The sequence below is a fragment of the Hipposideros armiger genome, unplaced genomic scaffold (assembly GCF_001890085.2).
Source record: "Hipposideros armiger isolate ML-2016 unplaced genomic scaffold, ASM189008v1 scaffold_1227, whole genome shotgun sequence".
NCBI classification, from domain to species: Eukaryota; Metazoa; Chordata; class Mammalia; order Chiroptera; family Hipposideridae; genus Hipposideros; species Hipposideros armiger.
In genome coordinates, this window is record NW_017732577.1 from 422,174 (window position 1) to 433,265 (window position 11,092).

An 11,092-nucleotide genomic window follows, 5' to 3' on the forward strand; every position below is an offset into this window, starting at 1 on the left:
TTGGTGCAAGGTTCTTTATAGCTGCTCTCAATCTTTTCTCTGCTGGTACATTTTTTAAGACTAATTTCTCCTCGGATTCTGGGCTAATTAAATGGTAGTGGAAAAACATTTTCCACCATTACCATTGGAGCAGGAACAGTAAATCACCACAGGTACAAATTGGGAACTCAGTTTTAATATCATTAGACAGAAGAAAGCACACGGAAAATTCTTATCAGTCAAACCCCAGCATTTAAATGAGCGTACACAATTTGTTCAGAGTGCTGCCCGGAAGAAGTAGCTGGAAACACATATTCCTGCAACTCGAGCCATTTATAGTTTAATATGTGGAAGAGGGAGAGCAGGATACATCTTTTTTCTAAATCTAAATAGTAAAGGATATACTTTTTATGAAATGAAGACTATCGGGTTGCATTCTATATGAAAGAACAACCCATCAATTTAACTGTTGAACAATCAGTAAATACTCAACAATCAGGAATAGGAATGTGATCAGTGTCTGTTACTTTGGGTCCAGATAACTGCAGTTTCACAGATTGACTGAGGTTAGCGGAATTTGGAAGGGGGTGGGGCATGTTGCATATTGGAAGCAGTATCAGATTCTCCCCTCCTTGTGCAAATCCTTGCTAGTCCTGAATAAGCTGCATCACTTTAGGCAAATTACTTAACTTCTCGTAGGCTCAATTTACTCTATATTCAATATTGTTTTATATTAATTTCAGGTGTACAGCATAGTGGTTAGACATTTATGTAATTTAAGAAGTGACCCCCGTGACTCGACTAGTACCCACCTGGCACTATACATAATTATTACCATATTGTAGACTATATTCCCTATGCGTTATTTTATATCCCCATGACTATTTTGTAACTACCAATTTGTATTTCTTAATCCCATCTCCTTTTTTATCCATTGACCAACCCCCCTCCCATCTGGCAACCATCAATATGTTCTTTGTATCTATGAGTTTGTATCTGTTTAGTTTGTTATTTTGTACTTTCAATTCCATATATAAGGGAAATCACATTGTATCTGCCTTTCTCTGTCTGACATACTTCACTCAACAAAATACCCTCTAGGTCCATCCATGCTGCCGCAGATGGCAAGAACCCATCTCTTCCATGGCCAGGCAATATGCACCATTAACTTGTTATCCATTCTTCCATGCTCAGACGCCCAGGCTGGCTCCACATCTTAGTCAAGAATGTTCCAATGAACATATTGATGCACATGTCCCTGCAAAGTATTGTTTTGGGTTTCTTTGTACAAATGCCCAGAAGTAGGATTACTGAGTGTTTCTCTTTTTTTATTGCCTTTGCTTTAAAAACTATTTTATCTAGTAATAAGTATTGCTACCTTAGATTTTTTTTTCGGCTTCATGAAATATCTTTTTCCATCCCTTTCTTTTCAGTTTGTGTGTGTGTTTCAACCTGAAGTGAGTCTCTTGCAGGCACCCTGTCTTTTCTTTTGATTGGAGCATTTTATCCATTCAGCCACCCTGTCTTTTGATTGGAGCATTTAATCCATTTACAGTTAAAATAATTATTGATAGATATGTAGTTATTGCCATTTTATTATTCACATTTTTTATCTTTTTTTTCCACCTTAAAGAAGTCCCTCTAACATTCCTTTTAATACTGGTTGGGGTTTAATACTGGTTGGGTGTGACTCCTTTAGTTTTTTCTTGTCTGGGAGGCTCTTTATCTGCTCTTCAATTCTAAATGATAGCTTTCCTAGGTAGAGTAATCTTGGTTATGGGTCCTTGCTTTATATCACTTTGAATATTTCATACCAATCTCTTCTGACCTGCAAAGTTTCTGTTCAAAAATCAGCTTGTAGTCTTATGGGAGTTCCCTTGTAGATAAGTAACTGCTTTTCTCTCTTGCTGCTTTTAAAATTAATTGTCTTTAATCTTTGGCTTTTTAATTATCTTGTGTCTTAGAGTAGGCCTCTTGGGTTCACCTTGTTTGGGTTTCTCTGTCTTTCCTGGGAATGCCTATTCTTTCACCAAGTTAAGGAAGTTTCCTGTTATTATTTCTTCAAATAGGTTTTCCATTTTTTGCTCTCTATCTTCTCCTCTCAGTACCCCTATGAGGCAAATGCTGGTGTTTGATGTTGTCCCAGAGGACCTTTAAATTATCCTCATTGTTTTGAATTCCTTTTTTCTTCTTGCTGTTCTGATTGAGTGCTATCTGCTACCTTATCTTCTAAATTGTTAATTTGATCATCTGCTTCATCTGATCTACTGTTGATTCCCTCTAATGTATTCTTCATTTCAGTTATTGTATTCTTTATTTATGACTGGTTCTTTTTCATCTTTTTTATCTCCATTTTTATGTTTCCTATCTCTGCTGAAGTTCCCCCTGAGTTCATTGAACATCCTTATAACCAGTGTTCTAAACTCTGTGACTGGTATATTACTTGTCTCCATTTTGTTTAGTACTTTTTCTGGAGCTTTGTTCTGTTCTTTTGTTTGGGACATGTTTCTTTGTCTCCCCATTTTTCACTGTGTCCAGTGTTTGTTTCTTTGTGTCAGATAGGGCTGCTCTGTCTTCTGGTCTTTGTAGAGAGGCCTTATGTAGTAGGTGTCCACTGGGGGTCCAATAGCGCGGTCTCCCTGGTTACCTGAGCCAGGTTCTCCAGGTGTGTTCCTCTTGTAGGTTGTGTGTGCCCTCATGTTATAGCTAAACCCTGGTTGCTCTTTGCACATTAATGGGAGGGATTGACCGTGGGCTAATCAGTTGTGAGAAATGGCTGTTGTGCAAGGGCTGATTTTATGGAGCAGGATTCACTTCAGCAGTGCTCTGGTACCTACTCAGTCTGTCCTTGGGTGTGCCATGCTTGGAGGCAACTAGTTGATGCTCTGTCTCAGTCCGAAGCTGGCCACCAGGTGTGCCATCCCCAAGGCCTCCTGGGAGGACACCACTGCCAAGTTCAGCAGCAGGCTGTGCCCTGCCTGGGGCCAGCTGGCATGAGCCACAAAGCGATCTGCATATGGCCGCCACCCACAGTGGACTTGAATGTGTCTGGGAGAGGCTAAGCCTCAAACCGAGGACAGAGCATGCAGAGGCCACAAACTGCTTGTATGCGGTTTGTGAACCTTTTAGAGATATGAGCCAAGAGATACTGTTTGTATGGAAAACCCACTGAAAGCTGGGTGGGCCCACAAGTTGGGTGAGGTGGAGTCTGAAGGAATCACAAGGGCCGTGCGATCACTGTTAGCCTGGTTGATGGACACTCTGATATGGTGCCTGCCTGCATTTGCATGCAGGGTTGCAGGAGGGCTCAACAAAGGAATGTGGCTTCTACCAGCCCTTCTATCTGGGAGAAAGCTGTCATTCCAGCCCTTGACCTGAAGCCAGACAATCCAGTTCCTCACTGTATGTCCTTGACACCTTTCAAGCTGCTCCCTCAGCACTGGAGCTCAGAGTGAATGAGTCCATCAGTGAGTAAGTTTATGGGTGGGCCCTTTAAAAGGAGCGCCTGGGACTCCAGTCACCTTCCTCTCAGTCAGCCACAGTCCCTGCTGGTTTTCACAATCAGAAGTTGTGGGGACTTCTCTCTTCAGCACTGAAACTGTGGACTGGGAGCCTTGTATAGGGCTGGGATCCCTCAGCTCCTCCAGGAGGGAAGATCTGCAACCAAGATATCCCTCCTGATTTTTGACAATCATATGCTGGTGTGGGACTAGCCCATTCCTCACCTTTGCCTCTCCTTCCAGTCTCAGAGTGGCTTCTTCTGTTTGTCCTTAGTTGTAGGACTTCAGTTCAGCTAGAGTTCAGGCTATTCTCAATTATGGCTCTTCTGTAGTTTAGTTGTAATTTTGATGTGGTCATAGGAAAGAGGCAAACATAGCGTTTATCTACTCTGCCATCTTGACCAGAAATCCTTCAGTTTACCTAATTTTAAAACAACATAGTTGGATTAGGTAATGTTGAATCTCATAGCTCTGAAACTCTATCATCTTTATAGAAATGACAGATTTCTTGGAGGGATCAAAAAACATTCATTTATACACTAAGCTACCTATAGAAATGCCATCTCACTTTCCACATTACTCCTAATTCAACGCTGTGACCACATTTCCTTTTCTTCTCAATTTAAACTCATGATGAAATGATCTACATAAACCAAAGGAGCCCAGTATGAAAACCAAGGGCATCATCTCTGTAGTAGGGAGTGAGAATTTTATCTAGGTTGGCAGATGCTATAGGATCATATTGGAAGCACATATATGTAGCACAGAGAAAACTTCAGAGAGTGAAAAAAGAGAACCATCAGTAGTATTCTGGCCAGCTAGGAGGGTAGGTGCATGGTAAGAAATGTATCTGTCTCCTTCCCTAATTTGATTCCCTGTGATAGTCTTACAGCCCAGAGTGGCTGTAAGGGAGGGCAAAAAATTGGAGGCTTAGAATCCTTCTTCACCCCAAATATCCCATTTGTTTTCTTGGTCCTCGGTAGTGAGATTAGTAATTGCCATCATTGATATATGAGTATCAGGATGGTCCTAAATCTGAGGAGAGAATGGTACTTTTAACAGTGATGGGAAAGTTAAGTGTGTAGGGAAAGTAGAAGATCACCCCAATTGCTTTCAAATCTGAATTAGTCTTCTAAGTGAAAAGACACCCCAAGACTAGCAGTATAGGTTGTGTATTGCCATGTGGCTTCTACCTATTTCAAGAAACTACTAGGGCTGTCTTATACCATTGCTTTGGAGAAGAAAAGCCACAACTCTCTCTGGTTAGTAGAATGCTAATATAGATGTGATTTAGCCTCAACATGCTCTTTGAAATTTCTTAGCTACTCAGAAAGGTAAACTAAATCTGTTTTCCCAGAAGTTCCTCCCCACTAGCAATTCTCCAGGCCAGTTGTATGGTGTCTTCTTCAAGGTTACTGAAAATTCTCTAAATCTTTATAAGTCCCAGATTAAAGTAGGAGTTAAAGATTAAGTAAGTACCAGTTGATCATGAAAAAGTATTACTAATTATTAGTTAATTGATTATTAGGGACAAAACTGATGTCTAATTCTCTTCTAGATTATTAATACCTAGAATGGGCCTATGTTATTTGGTTGTTACTGAGTAAGCATTTGTTGAATGAATGAAGGAAACATTGTCAAACAGTCTGCTCTTCACATGCAGAGTGCAGCAGCTGCTAACACTTAAAACCAGTTTTTTGCAACATGCTACATAAAAAATGAAAATCTGGTAAAGGATGCCATAAAGAGGCTGTTGATTTTATGTTTTAAGACCATACTCTGTATTTTAGTAGATTCTTGGCTTAAACTATATTTCAACTTCTTATAGGTTATACACATAAACTTGAAAGGAGCTTGTATCCTCATTTTTATAGTTTATGGATGACTAAAGACCCCCTCCTCCTAAAGCTTTGAAAACTACTAAATACTCTTGATCTCTTCTACTTTCATGCCTGTATGTCTGCTGTGGGCACTTTACATCGTCTCTAATTTTTTATTAAAATGTATTTGAGTGACAATGGTTAGTAAAATTACGTAGGTTTCAATTTGCAATTCTGTGATGCATCATCGATATATCCCATTGTGTGTTCACCACCCAGAGTCAGTTCTCCTTCTGTCATCTCTTTTTTTATTCTCACATACAAAATAAGAGAAAGGACGAAAGGGAAAATGGAAGGGGATGATTGGGAAAAGAGAGACAGGCATAAGAGAGAGAAGGAAAAAGTGAAAACATCTACTCACAGAGATAATTTACCTTATGATTTACCTTATAGTCACACGACACCACATGTGATGTTAAGAATCCATCTTTTGTGTTCCTATTGCCTGTAACCACCCTATACTCGGAGCCTGAGGCTACCTAGTCTTGCTTCTTCCAAGTGTAAAGTCTTTATCCTGTCCCATACATAAAGTTTTGTTTGATCAAGACCTTCCAATATTAACTTTTATCCCAAGCTCTAATCAAGACATATTTTCTTAGTAAATAACTTCACCTCCTAAAAGTCATTCGGGGTAATAAAAATGACTTTACAACTTTGTGCTTCTGTAGAACACCTTAATCAGCACAAATGATAAAGAGCCTTTAATAGATGGCAATGGACTGCATTCCAATCTCTAAAGTGGTTAAACTCCGTTTCAAAGACAGGAGAATAGAGGGCCAGCCAAGTGGCGCGATCCTTAAGAACTGGCTTGGGATGCCAGAGGGCCCCAATTCGGATCCCACATATGAGGGCCAGTGACACTGCCCTCTACAGCTAAGATGCTGAACAACAGCTCGACCTGGAGCTGGGCTGCCGTGAGTCGCCAGCTTCGAGTAAGCTGCAGCCCCTGTGGCAGTGCGTTACCATGGGCTACCATGTGTAGCCAGCAGCCAGTGTGAGCGGCCAGCAGCTGCAGTGAGCGGCCATCCAGAAGCCGGCAACTGATCTGCATCGCCTGGGAAGAGCGCAATGATGGTGCCAACTTGAGCCAGTGAAGCAACATTCTCCACAACTAGACTGAAGAACAAAAGGACAGCAACTTGTCTGCTCCCCTTCTCCCAATTCCCCAGAGCAGTTCCCATCCCCCCAATTCCCCAATAAAAATCTTAAAAAAAAAAAAAAAAGACAGGAGTATAGATACGTTTTCCCTAAAGCAAGTTCCCTGGCCAATGTAATCCTGATTTGAGACTATTTTAGAAAGCATGAGAAAATTACTAGGGATATACTTCTGGGTCCAGATCTTAAACTCTCACTGTGAATGAACAAGTAATTTTCAACCAAATTACTGACCTGGGCCAAGGAATGGCTATATAAATATCAACATAATATAATTAAGTTCGAATGCTCAGAGCCAATCCAATTTGATAATGTAATATGATAGAACAGTGCGAAAGGTCAGGAGAATAGCTCACAAGAGCTAAGATGTGACCTCAGTATAATGTTATAATGAGCATTTTGTCTGACGTGGAGCTTCACGATTTATTGGCTCCGGGGAAAACTGGAAGTCTTTAGGTAGTCATTATGGAGAATCAATTTGAAAATATTAAATTAATTTGAATACTTTTTGGGGAAAAAGAAAGAGAGAAAAATGGATGAGATGTCTCTGAAAAACACCTGACATCATTCAAAAGAATGACACCATATTCTTAGACTTTTCTGAGGCAAGGAGGGGAGGAAGCCTCCTTAAATTACTCCAAGGAGGGACTGAAGCATTTGAAATGATATATTTGAAATATTTGAAATGAATATTAACCCGATGAGCTAGCTCTGTCTAAAACTAGTATTATAAACTTTTTGTGACTATCTGTAAATTTTGGCCAAATGTTAAATTTTATTAAAGCAATCTCTGGAGTAAAGTTTAAATAGTACAGGGAGTTTCTACACTAGCAGATAGATTGGGTAGGGTTTTATAATCTTTTTTCAAATTAGATGAGTAAGCTGAATAAAACTTTCTTTTTCTGTTGTCATCTATTTACATGGCTTCAAACAGCAGACAGATTTATACAAAGAAATAGAAGTTTTTAGATTGCAAGAAATCTATGTTTTTCTCCTCAGATGTCAGTGTGGTTTTTAATAAACATAACTAGAAAACAATATGGTGATTCCTCAAAAAATTAAGAATGGAACTATCATATGATCTAGCTACTCCACTTCAGGGTGTTTATCTGAAGAGAATAAGAAAACATTAATTTGAAAGATATATGCACTCTTATGTTCATTGCAACATTATTTATGATAGCCAAGGTATGGAAACCACTTAAGTATCCATCAGCTGATGAATGGATAAAGATATGAAATACCTATACACAAATACACAATGAAATACTACTCAGCCATAAAAAAGATGAAATCTTGCCCTTTGCTACAACATGGATGGACGTTGAGGGCATTATGCTAAGTGAAATAGGTTAGACCGAGAAAGACAAATACTGTATGATTTCACTCATATGTGGAATAACAAACTAACAAAACATAACACAAATAAACCCATAGAGGCAGACAATAGATTGATGGCTACTAGAGGAGAAAGGGAGTGGAGGAGGGCAAAATGGGTAAAGAGAGGTTCAATGAATGGTGAAGGATGGAAACTGGACTTTTAGTGGTATGTACAGATGAATTATAATGTTGTACACATAAAATTTATATAATGCTATAAACCAGTGTTACCTCAAAAAGAAGCAAACAAATAAATAAATAGAAATAATTGAGAGAATCCAACTCAACATCTGATCATCTTGGCAAGATAATTATACAGTATATTATCATTCTATCATTTTTGGATTATTTTTTATCATTTTCATGTAAACATCCAGATTATATAGCTTAGCTGATAGTGCTGGACTTGTCCTGTCCCATGTAATTTTTGCTTTTAACAATACTATTTCTTGAAATACCTCGTTCCTAAGAAAATTATCCAATTATCAGAGGGAAAATTTAGGAAATGACCATGCGTGAAGTATCCTGGCAATTCAGTTTATAAGCTGCTTTTCTGAGTTCAAGAAAGATGACTCCTTTTCCCTGAAATCTTCATCTTTTTCTCACATGGTTCAATGGTTGGATTAAGAGACATTTTCAACCTTTTATAAGATTTCTAATTCATGTTTGAAACCTCTGCACTTTTTTAGTTATGAAAAATTCATTAAGGTTTTACAATTTTACCATTGAAAATGTCTTAGTTGTTTTCTCATAGAAAATGTTTATGTAGAAGCTTGTTAAAATACACACAACTGAAGTACACACATGCTTTATTTGGGCTATACATTTGCTCCTGGGAGAGTAAGCTTTTAAATCCAAATGGATAGTCGGTACCCTTTCAATGTACATAATTTTTACCTGTTTAATGGCAGCATAAAGAAAATTATGAACTATATAGGCCACAGGGAAAGAATGTTACCTTCTGAATATTTATGAGTATTTAATTTTTTTTAAAATTGGGAAACATTGCTAATTAGAAAAGACCCACTGAAGAAATTAACTGTCATATGACATTCTGAATTCTTTAAGCAGATTTGTGATTTACCTCTTCTCTTTGCCAGTTTTATTGTTAGCTATCTAACTCTTCAAGTCAAATAAAAAATTCTGTGCTTCTTAAAATATTATGTGACTCATAAACAAACAGGGGTAATGGTCTACATAGTAACCATTTAATCTCCCATTTTCAGAAATATCAACGACCCTGACTCTACTGAATACTAACAATGAGAAAAAGAAGTTGAGTTGTTATATTTGAAGAATTTTTGATCCTCTATTTTGGTGGCATTGCAGTTTAACTAGATTTCAGCAGTTCCAAAGATCTGTGCATATTTGAGAGTAGAGACCCTGTCCGTCTCACTCACTATTGGGCCCCCAGTGCCAGACACTGTGCCTGGTACATGATTAACGTGAAAACAGATCTGCTCAATGAATGCATGAATTCAAAATGCACAATGCTATAACCTGTGTTACTATTAATATAATTCATATGCACACTTTCTACATATGTATGTGAGCTTATGAAAACACAAATCCTTTAAGAATGTCTAAAGCATTAAATTAATTTAATATATGGATTATCTAAAATATTATCCTACATAGATGATTATTTTTTAAAGAACATAAGTACATGGGAATACACTTTATTCTACACATATTTTATTTTAGTTTTTTCAGTTAAAATATGCATTTTATTGTAAAATAACCCTTCTGATAAGAAGGGATCACTGATTAGCATTTTAGAGAGGCATTTACACTCTAGACAAGCCCAAAGTTTCACTTAAAAACGTCCACTCTGTTTAATCTTCATTAGACATAATATAGAGAAGAGCTTGAATTTATTTTTCTCAATGGAAGTGACATCCAGCTGTAAAGAGGTGAAATGGAACTGAAAAGACACCCTTCATACCTGAAAGAAGTGGTTAGTGGGAGGCAAGGTTGGGCTCTGAACAGGTACACGCAGCCAGTACAACAAAAGCAATTAAAAGACCTGAATTTCAATCCTGGCTCTGCCTTTTCTGAGCTGTGCCTCCTCTGCTGCCTTAGGTTCATCAGTGGGGGCAATAATCACATCTATTCCATAAAGATATTGCTAGAATTAAATGAATTAATGGGTGTAAAAGACACAAGGCACAGTGCCTGGCATATAGGGCACACTTAATCAATATTAACTGTTATTAGCTCTTAGGATATTAACAGTGAGTTCTCTCTGTATTTAGGCCCTAGTGCAAATGCAAGGAAATTACAAAGGCTAAGGCTGGGTCCCAGCTCTCCAGCGGTCACAATGGTGATTCTGTACCCACGATAGTGCATGTGCATTTAGGTAGGAAAAAACTCCTCAGTGTCTCATGCTTCATTTCACCTAAAGAATATTACAGACTCTTCGTTTCAGATATAAATTATTGATAATGTTAAACAAGCAGCAAAACACAATGCAATATAGAGGTGATGTTTTATGTAAATGTACACTTGAAACCTATATAATTTTACTAACCAATGTCACCCCAATAAATTTAATAATTATAAAAAAAAACTAAGTAAGTTTGCATGTCTTAATTTCTGGCAACCATCTTCCCAACCTGTTTTTTTTGTTTTGTTTGTTTTTTTAAAGTCATCCCTGCCCCCATTTCAGTGGACATGCACCATACCAGAGGAATGTCCTGAACAGGGCATAGGTGAAGAGGCCTCCAATAGACCTCCTGGAAAGAGAGGTCTTTGAGATTTAAAATATTAGTTCCACCTCTTCCTGCCTTGAGAATTAAGAGTAGGGAGAGCAGGATGGAGGCAGGCAGATAGAAGATGAAGCCCTATAGTGCCATGAAGCCCAGGATGTCCCCCTGGCCCGCGACAGCGCTGACACTGAGGACCATTAATCCAGGACCACAGCGTTGCCCGCCCGGCATAGCTGCCTCGCTAATGATCCATGACCCTTCCCGCTTGGCCACCACCATGGCCATCGCACCCCACTGGGACTCAGCTTCTGCTTTCTTGCAGACCACGCGGAGCTGGAACACAGCGACACTCACAGCCACTTGGGGTTCGCACCAACAGCCAGGGGTAGAGATGCCCACTAGCCCTCTCGCTCTGAGGGCTGCTCTCTATTCTACACTTATTTCAACATCTGAAGATGTACAGTTTCTCAAGTTCATAAAGTGCCTCATT

The 11,092-nt window shown here is 38.8% G+C and overlaps 1 pseudogene; it reads right to left on the minus strand.

Moving 5' to 3' along the window:
• Positions 1-10,541: 10,541 nt before the first annotated feature.
• LOC109376877 (ER membrane protein complex subunit 6-like) lies at positions 10,542-10,887 on the minus strand (annotated as a pseudogene).
• Positions 10,888-11,092: the final 205 nt, after the last annotated feature.